This window comes from Magallana gigas, chromosome 4, assembly GCF_963853765.1.
Source record: "Magallana gigas chromosome 4, xbMagGiga1.1, whole genome shotgun sequence".
In the NCBI taxonomy this organism is placed as follows: Eukaryota; Metazoa; Mollusca; class Bivalvia; order Ostreida; family Ostreidae; genus Magallana; species Magallana gigas.
In genome coordinates this window covers 35618170-35630331 of record NC_088856.1, presented here as the reverse complement: position 1 = coordinate 35630331, position 12162 = coordinate 35618170, and the positions used below count along the sequence as shown (strand labels likewise).

General features: G+C 37.5%; 1 long non-coding RNA gene across 1 annotated transcript; it reads left to right on the top strand.

Annotated features, from left to right (window-relative positions):
* Window positions 1-8734: 8734 nt before the first annotated feature.
* On the top strand, window positions 8735-11151 carry LOC105347678 (uncharacterized). The gene is made up of 4 exons (XR_010712546.1): window positions 8735-9119; window positions 9273-9456; window positions 10098-10192; window positions 10633-11151. It is a non-coding gene; the product is annotated as an uncharacterized lncRNA (long non-coding RNA).
* Window positions 11152-12162: the final 1011 nt, after the last annotated feature.

The window sequence follows — 12162 nt, the reverse complement described above, 5'->3', positions numbered from 1 at the left end:
AATATATAGAGTAAATCTTTAGAAATCCTCTTCTCAGAAACTAATCGACCAGGAAAGCTGAAACTTGTGTGGAAGCATCCTCAGGTAGTGTAGATTCAAAGATGTGAAAATCATGACCCCTGGGGATAGGGTGGGGCCACAATGGAGGGTCGAAGTTTAACATATGAATATAAAAAGTAAATCTTTAAAAATCTTCTTCTCAGAAACTAATTGGCCAGGAAAGCTGACACTTGTGTGGATGCATCCTTATGTAGTGAAGATTCAAATTTGTGAAAATCAAGACCCCTGGGGTAGGTTTGGACCACAATGGGAGATCGACGTTTTACATAGGTATATATACAGTAAATCTTTAAAAATCTTCTTCTCAGTAACTAATTCGAAGGCAAAGCTGGAACTTGTGTGGAAGCATCCTCAGGTAGTGAAGATTCAAAGTTGTGAAAATCATGACCCCTGGGGGTAGGTTGGGGCCACAATGGGGGATTGAAGTTAAACATATGATTATATACAGTAAATCTTTAAAAATCTTCTTCTCAGAAACTAATTAGCCAGGAAAGCTAAAACTTGTGTGGAAGCATCCTCAGTTAGTGTAGATTCAAATTTGTGAAAAGCATGACCCCTGGGGGTAGGTTTGGGCCACAATGGGAGGTCGATGTTTTACATAGGAATAAACAGAGTCATCTTTAAAAATCTTCTTCTCAGAAACTAATCAGCCAGGAAAGCTGGAACTTGTGTGAAAGCATCCTCAGGTAGTGTAGATTCAAAGTTGTGAAAATAATGATCCCCAGGGGTAGGGTGGGGCCACAATGGGGGGGGTCAAAGTTTAACACAGGAATTTATAGGGTAAATCTTTAAAAATCTTCTCAGAAACTAATCAGCCAGATGATTCTTTATAATTGTTAAGACTTTGGCCCCAGGACAATTCTTTGGCCTCACGAGAAGGTTGAGAGTTTACTGTACGTTTATATCCCATATATAAACTATTGTTAGGGATCTTTTTGAGAACTGCAATACTCAACACATGATATGACTATAAAATCATCCTGTTAGAAAAGGGACTAATGATTATAAACATAAGAATATCCAGGGGAAAATGGATTTTATTTATACAGGATTTACATGAATTATTGTATATTGTCCAGATAGTTTGTATTATGACTCCATTGAGCTGATTTTATCATACCTATTGTTCCTCAGGTGAGCGATGTGGCCCATGGGCCTCTTGTTTAAACACCATATGATCTTAAGATTAAAAACTTCTCTGTGTATCGTAAAAAAAACCCGTTTAATAATTCGACAATTTATTTACATTTTAAAAAGATTTCTGTTTGTTTCTGTTATTATATCTGAATGCTATAATTAAAAAAAAAACGTAAAATCGACGTCTAAATCAAAACACATAAAAATTCATTGTCCTTTTCATATCAAAATTCACTTTATCCTTACAGTTTCAATACAATGTATAGCTTAGCATACGATTGTAAACCAGCAACGACACATTATCACTGCAACGAAACAGGAGAACAGGTGTGTAAAGACAATTTCTTTGGGGAACACTGCGAAAGATTTTGCAATGAAAGCATGAAGCATGGACGGTGTTTGGCAAATGGGAGTTCTGAATGTGAAAGCAATTACTATGGTCCAGACTGTGAAGTATTTTGTAACAGCAGCATGCCACATGGAAATTGCAGTGCAAATGGGACGGCTGTTTGTGAGGTTAATTTCTTTGGCAAACACTGTGAAAGATTTTGTAATGAAAGCATGAAGCATGGACGGTGTTTGGCAAATGGGAGTTCTGAATGTGAAAGCAATTACTATGGTCCAGACTGTGAAGTATTTTGTAACAGCAGCATGCCACATGGAAATTGCAGTGCAAATGGGACGGCTGTTTGTGAGGTTAATTTCTTTGGCAAACACTGTGAAAGATTTTGTAATGAAAGCATGAAGCATGGACGGTGTTTGGCAAATGGGAGTTCTGAATGTGAAAGCAATTACTATGGTCCAGACTGTGAAGTATTTTGTAACAGCAGCATGCCACATGGAAATTGCAGTGCAAATGGGACGGCTGTTTGTGAGGTTAATTTCTTTGGCAAACACTGTGAAAGATTTTGTAATGAAAGCATGAAGCATGGACGGTGTTTGGCAAATGGGGACTCTGAATGTGAAAGCAATTACTATGGTCCAGACTGTGAAGTATTTTGTAACAGCAGCATGCCACATGGAAATTGCATTGCAAATGGGACGGCTGTTTGTGAGGTTAATTTCTTTGGCAAACACTGTGAAAGATTTTGTAATGAAAGCATGAAGCATGGACGGTGTTTGGCAAATGGGGACTCTGAATGTGAAAGCAATTACTATGGTCCAGACTGTGAAGTATTTTGTAACAGCAGCATGCCACATGGAAATTGCATTGCAAATGGGACGGCTGTTTGTGAGGTTAATTTCTTTGGCAAACACTGTGAAAGATTTTGTAATGAAAGCATGAAGCATGGACGGTGTTTGGCAAATGGGGACTCTGAATGTGAAAGCAATTACTATGGTCCAGACTGTGAAGTATTTTGTAACAGCAGCATGCCACATGGAAATTGCATTGCAAATGGGACGGCTGTTTGTGAGGTTAATTTCTTTGGCAAACACTGTGAAAGATTTTGTAATGAAAGCATGAAGCATGGACGGTGTTTGGCAAATGGGGACTCTGAATGTGAAAGCAATTACTATGGTCCAGACTGTGAAGTATTTTGTAACAGCAGCATGCCACATGGAAATTGCATTGCAAATGGGACGGCTGTTTGTGAGGTTAATTTCTTTGGCAAACACTGTGAAAGATTTTGTAATGAAAGCATGAAGCATGGACGGTGTTTGGCAAATGGGAGTTCTGAATGTGAAAGCAATTACTATGGTCCAGACTGTGAAGTATTTTGTAACAGCAGCATGCCACATGGAAATTGCATTGCAAATGGGACGGCTGTTTGTGAGGTTAATTTCTTTGGCAAACACTGTGAAAGATTTTGTAATGAAAGCATGAAGCATGGACGGTGTTTGGCAAATGGGGACTCTGAATGTGAAAGCAATTACTATGGTCCAGACTGTGAAGTATTTTGTAACAGCAGCATGCCACATGGAAATTGCAGTGCAAATGGGACGGCGGTTTGTGAGGTTAATTTCTTTGGCAAACACTGTGAAAGATTTTGTAATGAAAGCATGAAGCATGGACGGTGTTTGGCAAATGGGGACTCTGAATGTGAAAGCAATTACTATGGTCCAGACTGTGAAGTATTTTGTAACAGCAGCATGCCACATGGAAATTGCATTGCAAATGGGACGGCTGTTTGTGAGGTTAATTTCTTTGGCAAACACTGTGAAAGATTTTGTAATGAAAGCATGAAGCATGGACGGTGTTTGGCAAATGGGGACTCTGAATGTGAAAGCAATTACTATGGTCCAGACTGTGAAGTATTTTGTAACAGCAGCATGCCACATGGAAATTGCAGTGCAAATGGGACGGCTATTTGTGAGATTAATTTCTTTGGCAAACGCTGTGAAAGATTTTGTAATGAAAGCATGAAGCATGGACGGTGTTTGGCAAATGGGAGTTCTGAATGTGAAAGCAATTACTATGGTCCAGACTGTGAAGTATTTTGTAACAGCAGCAGCATGCCACATGGAAATTGCAGTGCAAATGGGACGGTTGTTTGTGAGGTTAATTTCTTTGGCAAACACTGTGAAAGATTTTGTAATGAAAGCATGAAGCATGGACGGTGTTTGGCAAATGGGGACTCTGAATGTGAAAGCAATTACTATGGTCCAGACTGTGAAGTATTTTGTAACAGTAGCATGCCACATGGAAATTGCATTGCAAATGGGACGGCTGTTTGTGAGGTTAATTTCTTTGGCAAACACTGTGAAAGATTTTGTAATGAAAGCATGAACAATGGACGTTGTTTGGCAAATGGGAGTTCTGAATGTGAAAGCAATTACTATGGTCCAGACTGTGAAGTATTTTGTAACAGCAGCATGCCACATGGAAATTGCAGTGCAAATGGGACGGTTGTTTGTGAGGTTAATTTCTTTGGCAAACACTGTGAAAGATTTTGTAATGAAAGCATGAAGCATGGACAGTGTTCGGCAAATGGGAGTTCTGAATGTGAAAGCAATTACTATGGTCCAAACTGTGAAGTATTTTGTAACAGCAACATGCCACATGGAAATTGCAGTGCAAATGGGACGGCTGTTTGTGAGGTTAATTTCTTTGGCAAACACTGTGAAAGATTTTGTAAGGAAAGCATGAAGCATGGACGGTGTTTGGCAAATGGGAGTTCTGAATGTGAAAGCAATTACTATGGTCCAGACTGTGAAGTATTTTGTAACAGCAGCATGCCACATGGAAATTGCATTGCAAATGGGACGGCTGTTTGTGAGGTTAATTTCTTTGGCAAACACTGTAAAAGATTTTGTAATGAAAGCATGAAGCATGGACGGTGTTTGGCAAATGGGAGTTCTGAATGTGAAAGCAATTACTATGGTCCAGACTGTGAAGTATTATGTAACAGCAGCATGCCACATAAAAATTGCAGTGCAAATGGGACGGCTGTTTGTGAGGTTAATTTCTTTGGCAAACACTGTGAACGATTTTGTAATGAAAGCATGAAGCATGGACGATGTTTGGCAAAGGGGAGTTCTGAATGTGAAAGCAATTACTATGGTCCAGACTGTGAAGTATTTTGTAACAGCAGCAGCATGCCACATGGAAATTGCAGTGCAAATGGGACGGCTGTTTGTGAGGTTAATTTCTTTGGCAAACACTGTGAAAGATTTTGTAATGAAAGTATAAAGCATGGACGGTGTTTGGCAAATGGGGACTCTGAATGTGAAAGCAATTACTATGGTCCAGACTGTGAAGTATTTTGTAACAGCAGCATGCCACATGGAAATTGCATTGCAAATGGGACGGCTGTTTGTGAGGTTAATTTCTTTGACAAACACTGTGAAAGATTTTGTAATGAAAGCATGAAGCATGGACGGTGTTTGGCAAATGGGAGTTCTGAATGTGAAAGCAATTACTATGGTCCAGACTGTGAAGTATTTTGCAACAGCAGCATGCCACATGGAAATTGCAGTGCAAATGGGACGGCTATTTGTGAGATTAATTTCTTTGGCAAACACTGTGAAAGATTTTGTAATGAAAGCATGAAGCATGGACGGTGTTTGGCAAATGGGGACTCTGAATGTGAAAGCAATTACTATGGTCCAGACTGTGAAGTATTTTGTAACAGCAGCATGCCACATGGAAATTGCAGTGCAAATGGGACGGCTATTTGTGAGATTAATTTCTTTGGCAAACACTGTGAAAGATTTTGTAATGAAAGCATGAAGCATGGACGGTGTTTGGCAAATGGGAGTTCTGAATGTGAAAGCAATTACTATGGTCCAAACTGTGAAGTATTTTGTAACAGCAGCATGCCACATGGAAATTGCATTGCAAATGGGAAGGCTGTTTGTGAGGTTAATTTCTTTGGCAAACACTGTGAAAGATTTTGTAATGAAAGCATGAAGCATGGACGGTGTTTGGCAAATGGGAGTTCTGAATGTGAAAGCAATTACTATGGTCCAGACTGTGAAGTATTTTGTAACAGCAGCATGCCACATGGAAATTGCATTGCAAATGGGACGGCTGTTTGTGAGGTTAATTTCTTTGGCAAACACTGTGAAAGATTTTGTAATGAAAGCATGAAGCATGGACGGTGTTTGGCAAATGGGGACTCTGAATGTGAAAGCAATTACTATGGTCCAGACTGTGAAGTATTTTGTAACAGCAGCATGCCACATGGAAATTGCAGTGCAAATGGGACGGCTATTTGTGAGATTAATTTCTTTGGCAAACGCTGTGAAAGATTTTGTAATGAAAGCATGAAGCATGGACGGTGTTTGGCAAATGGGAGTTCTGAATGTGAAAGCAATTACTATGGTCCAGACTGTGAAGTATTTTGTAACAGCAGCAGCATGCCACATGGAAATTGCAGTGCAAATGGGACGGCTGTTTGTGAGGTTAATTTCTTTGGCAAACACTGTAAAAGATTTTGTAATGAAAGCATGAAGCATGGACGGTGTTTGGCAAATGGGGACTCTGAATGTGAAAGCAATTACTATGGTCCAGACTGTGAAGTATTTTGTAACAGCAGCAGCATGCCACATGGAAATTGCAGTGCAAATGGGACGGCTGTTTGTGAGGTTAATTTCTTTGGCAAACGCTGTGAAAGATTTTGTAATGAAAGCATGAAGCATGGACGGTGTTTGGCAAATGGGAGTTCTGAATGTGAAAGCAATTACTATGGTCCAGACTGTGAAGTATTTTGTAACAGCAGCAGCATGCCACATGGAAATTGCAGTGCAAATGGGACGGCTGTTTGTGAGGTTAATTTCTTTGGCAAACACTGTAAAAGATTTTGTAATGAAAGCATGAAGCATGGACAGTGTTTGGCAAATGGGAGTTCTGAATGTGAAAGCAATTACTATGGTCCAGACTGTGAAGTATTATGTAACAGCAGCATGCCACATAAAAATTGCAGTGCAAATGGGACGGCTGTTTGTGAGGTTAATTTCTTTGGCAAACACTGTGAAAGATTTTGTAATGAAAGCATGAAGCATGGACGGTGTTTGGCAAATGGGAGTTCTGAATGTGAAAGCAATTACTATGGTCCAGACTGTGAAGTATTTTGTAACAGCAGCATGCCACATGGAAATTGCAGTGCAAATGGGACGGCTGTTTGTGAGGTTAATTTCTTTGGCAAACACTGTGAAAGATTTTGTAATGAAAGCATGAAGCATGGACGGTGTTTGGCAAATGGGAGTTCTGAATGTGAAAGCAATTACTATGGTCCAGACTGTGAAGTATTTTGTAACAGCAGCATGCCACATGGAAATTGCAGTGCAAATGGGACGGCTGTTTGTGAGGTTAATTTCTTTGGCAAACACTGTGAAAGATTTTGTAATGAAAGCATGAAGCATGGACGTTGTTTGGCAAATGGGGACTCTGAATGTGAAAGCAATTACTATGGTCCAGACTGTGAAGTATTTTGTAACAGCAGCATGCCACATGGAAATTGCATTGCAAATGGGACGGCTGTTTGTGAGGTTAATTTCTTTGGCAAACACTGTGAAAGATTTTGTAATGAAAGCATGAAGCATGGACAGTGTTCGGCAAATGGGAGTTCTGAATGTGAAAGCAATTACTATGGTCCAGACTGTGAAGTATTTTGTAACAGGAGCATGCCACATGGAAATTGCAGTGCAAATGGGACGGCTGTTTGTGAGGTTAATTTCTTTGGCAAACACTGTGAAAGATTTTGTAATGAAAGCATGAAGCATGGACGGTGTTTGGCAAATGGGAGTTCTGAATGTGAAAGCAATTACTATGGTCCAGACTGTGAAGTATTTTGTAACAGCAGCATGCCACATGGAAATTGCAGTGCAAATGGGACGGCTATTTGTGAGATTAATTTCTTTGGCAAACACTGTGAAAGATTTTGTAATGAAAGCATGAAGCATGGACGGTGTTTGGCAAATGGGAGTTCTGAATGTGAAAGCAATTACTATGGTCCAGACTGTGAAGTATTTTGTAACAGCAGCAGCATGCCACATGGAAATTGCATTGCAAACGGGACGGCTGTTTGTGAGGTTAATTTCTTTGGCAAACACTGTGAAAGATTTTGTAATGAAAGCATGAAGTATGGACGGTGTTTGGCAAATGGGGACTCTGAATGTGAAAGCAATTACTATGGTCCAGACTGTGAAGTATTTTGTAACAGTAGCATGCCACATGGAAATTGCAGTGCAAATGGGACGGCTGTTTGTGAGGTTAATTTCTTTGGCAAACACTGTGAAAGATTTTGTAATGAAAGCATGAAGCATGGACGGTGTTTGGCAAATGGGGACTCTGAATGTGAAAGCAATTACTATGGTCCAGACTGTGAAGTATTTTGTAACAGCAGCATGCCACATGGAAATTGCATTGCAAATGGGACGGCTGTTTGTGAGGTTAATTTCTTTGGCAAACACTGTGAAAGATTTTGTAATGAAATCATGAAGCATGGACGGTTTTTGGCAAATGGGAGTTCTGAATGTGAAAGCAATTACTATGGTCCAGACTGTGAAGTATTTTGTAACAGCAGCATGCCACATGGAAATTGCATTGCAAATGGGACGGCGGTTTGTGAGGTTAATTTCTTTGGCAAACACTGTGAAAGATTTTGTAATGAAAGCATGAAGCATGGACGGTGTTTGGCAAATGGGGACTCTGAATGTGAAAGCAATTACTATGGTCCAGACTGTGAAGTATTTTGTAACAGCAGCATGCCACATGGAAATTGCATTGCAAATGGGACGGCTGTTTGTGAGGTTAATTTCTTTGGCAAACACTGTGAAAGATTTTGTAATGAAATCATGAAGCATGGACGGTGTTTGGCAAATGGGAGTTCTGAATGTGAAAGCAATTACTATGGTCCAGACTGTGAAGTATTTTGTAACAGCAGCATGCCACATGGAAATTGCATTGCAAATGGGACGGCGGTTTGTGAGGTTAATTTCTTTGGCAAACACTGTGAAAGATTTTGTAATGAAAGCATGAAGCATGGACGGTGTTTGGCAAATGGGGACTCTGAATGTGAAAGCAATTACTATGGTCCAGACTGTGAAGTATTTTGTAACAGCAGCAGCATGCCACATGGAAATTGCAGTGCAAATGGGACGGCTGTTTGTGAGGTTAATTTCTTTGGCAAACACTGCGAAAGATTTTGTAATGAAAGCATGAAGCATGGACACTGCTTGGCAAATTGGAGTTCTGAATGTGAAAACATTATTGATTTTCAGAAAAATGAAACTAATTGTAAGAGAAATTTTACAAGATTGAAATGCCTTGATTCACCTTTTAAAATATGCAGTGATTCGATTTACACACACAAAAAGAGTAACACGACTGAAAAATCAGACTTCACAATTGGTTTAATGTTTCAAGGCAGCCTCGATTTTGAAATGATACCAGACATTTTTGACGAGATGTCATCAATATTTGGATGTGTTGATGATAAATGGGATTACTACCTTGAACGAATAGAAATGAATTCCAGGTTAACATTCTTAATTTTAATGTTGTTGTTTTTTTGTTTTTTTAAATAATAATAATGATAATATTCTGCGAAAATTTAAAAAGAGTCATTCTGTTTTCAATTTTTTTTTAAAAAAAAGGTCAAATTCTAATTGTTTTTGTGTGTGTGTTTCAGCAAATCTAGAAATGATGGAATGACCACGGTATCCTTCCAGTTTGCTTGCAACGATTCGCTGTTGACTGAAAATGATTTTTATGAAGTTTGTCTTCAACATAAAGCAAGGATTCAGAAAAAGATTTATCCAGTTGTGATGGTCTATCCAGCAATCCCACACATCAAGAAATATCCATACTTACATGTACGTTTTTAAATACTGTAAAACATGTACACTTACCTGTTGTTTTGTGATTATTTTTATATGTTCTAGGAAAAAATTTCATTCGATTTTCCCGGAGCTTTGAAAAGCATGAGTTAAGGGATAATTATAAGGCGTGATAAAAGATGTATTCAGGGTACAATGTAGAACCAACTTTTTTCTAGGGCGGTAGTTTAAAGAAAAGTGTTAAAAAATTAAAGGTATAAAAATTAAAAATAAATTCAGTCCTATGGTAAAATCTTATGCTTTTATTTGACAACTTAATTTGTTAATTATTTTAACTCATCCCAACAATAAAATCGCTGTTTAGTTAATTTTGATAGACCTGTACTGGTAGCAAATTTTTTGGTAATATGGTTAGCCTGCTGGTGAAGGTTTGTCCTCCAATAGCATTGTGAATAGTCCCAAAGTTAAAAACACTGATCAATGATATTGCTAAGCATCATTTTGATGCACGGAATACCCCCGAAACACTGCTAACGGCTTTGAGATTTAGAAGAAAAAAAAACAAAACCCAAAACAATATATAGATTGTTCCTATTAAAAGTCGTTCACACAAAATAAAAGGAAAATTTTATCTATGTTTTGAGATTATGAATTAATCGGGGTTTTTTTTCTCATAGGACTGGCTCTCAGATAGTTGGAGACTCATGGCGTCTATTCTCGGAGTGATTTCAATGGCGTTATGCATAGTCCTTGTAACTGAATTTGGAAAATTGTAAGTTTTAGAAACAGCATTTAATGATGTCAAATGTAAAAATTAATATTCAAAAACCTTATTTGTGATTAGTATTCCCTAAAGTTATCAAAGACAATATTTAAAAAGATTCCTTTAAGTTAGCCATGCATTAATGGATTAGTAAGAGATTTTGCTATTCTATTTTTAATGAAAATGTGTGCAATTCAACTTCAATCAAATTCTTTTGTTTGTAAAAAAAAAATAATTGTTTATGTTGCACAGAGTATACAGAAACTATTTTTGATTAGTTGTTATATTGACAGCTACATGCAAAACTGTAAGCTTCATTAATGCAAGCTGATACATGTACATTTGTTTGAAAAATATTATTTTAGAGACTTCAAACGATACTTGTATTTTTATTACAGATTAATTTTACTTGCATGTCAAAATGAATTGCAAATTTACTCCTTTAACAGGAAATACAGGAAGTTGATAAAGGGAGTTTCATTATCGAGGCACCCAACCGGAAAAGGTGTCACGTGACATGCTGCATATTGAGGAATCAATGAGACACGCCCGTCCCAGTTTCTTGAGTTTCTTGATGTGTGACATTGTGACACACGGCCAGACGATGAGCGATAGATGCAAGGTTTCTTACAAACATAAGTGACAAGGTGTTTAAACTTGAAACTATCGGTGGTGGATTACGTAATTATTAGATGACGTAATTGTTAGATGACGTAGTAGCCGAGGTATTCTGTAAATACTGCAGTTTTTAAAACAGTTCTTGAACTATCATTCTTAACCACCTCATATCTCCAACCTCATTATAAATTACGTATTCGTATTATATAAGTACATGTTATCAAAAAGTTGCAAGAAACAACAATGTTAAAAAAAGAAATGTGTGGTTTTAAAAGCTCCGGGTTTGTTAGGAATTTGTAAAGTAAATAATGCTCGCCAACCTGTTCTGGAGTGTCGTAGCTTTAGGTGAATTCACCCGTTTGCGCAATTTACACACTTGAAATTATTGTATTACATTACAAATAAAAGAATGATAAAGTGACTTCTAGTTGTTGTTTTTTTGTTGTTGTTTTTTTTTTTGAAAAACCGATACAATTATTTTATGTAGACATAGTTACATCAAACACCAATCTTAAATACGTCAAACTATAGCTACAGAGACAGTACACAGAAGGTATACTAACAATATACGATATAACCAATGTATGTCTGTATGACTGTAAACTGTGCGACATCCAAAGCAAACGTACAGTGGTACAGTGTTTTGGTTTTATTGCATTGCGTCAGCTAAATCTACTACAATATTGCCCAAGGAAGCGGCCAATAAATATTAAATTTTCAGGTTTGTTTTCAATTTTAGTCTTTACAATCCCTAATGTTAGTATTTCAAACGTTTAAGCTAAAATACAATGACATTTGTTCAGGTCATGTATTTTTTTACATCGGTAAAAGTGGCAATAACTGTCATATCATATTTTTTTCTTATTTGACTGGAATTCTTTTCATCTGTCACTTGTACATACATTTTAAAACGTTTATTAAAAATTCTAAATTTGTTTAATAAAAAAACAACACCCAAATTTTACAAAAGTATGGTACGTAAAAAGAATTCGAATATTCAGCTTCCGATAAATTGGAAAAATTTACGTTCACATGTATTTTACTTAATAAAAATGGAGACAAAAAATGAATGGGTAACACAATCCTTTAAACTTTAATATACGGATTTCTACATTATGTATTCCTGCATGGTTCTGTTTTGATATTTGCGGCTAATGTATCGATTGTCGGTCAGGATTGATTTATTCCTGTCTTTTATCCAAAATGTCATAAAATGTCACTTGACATTAAATAAAACAGATCTGGGATTTATTAAAGATGACGAGAACACACGCACGCACACACACTATGTGGAAAGTATAATATTGTACACAGTGTCTGTGATTGAATGTAACGTTTACACACACCTTAATAAAACAAAC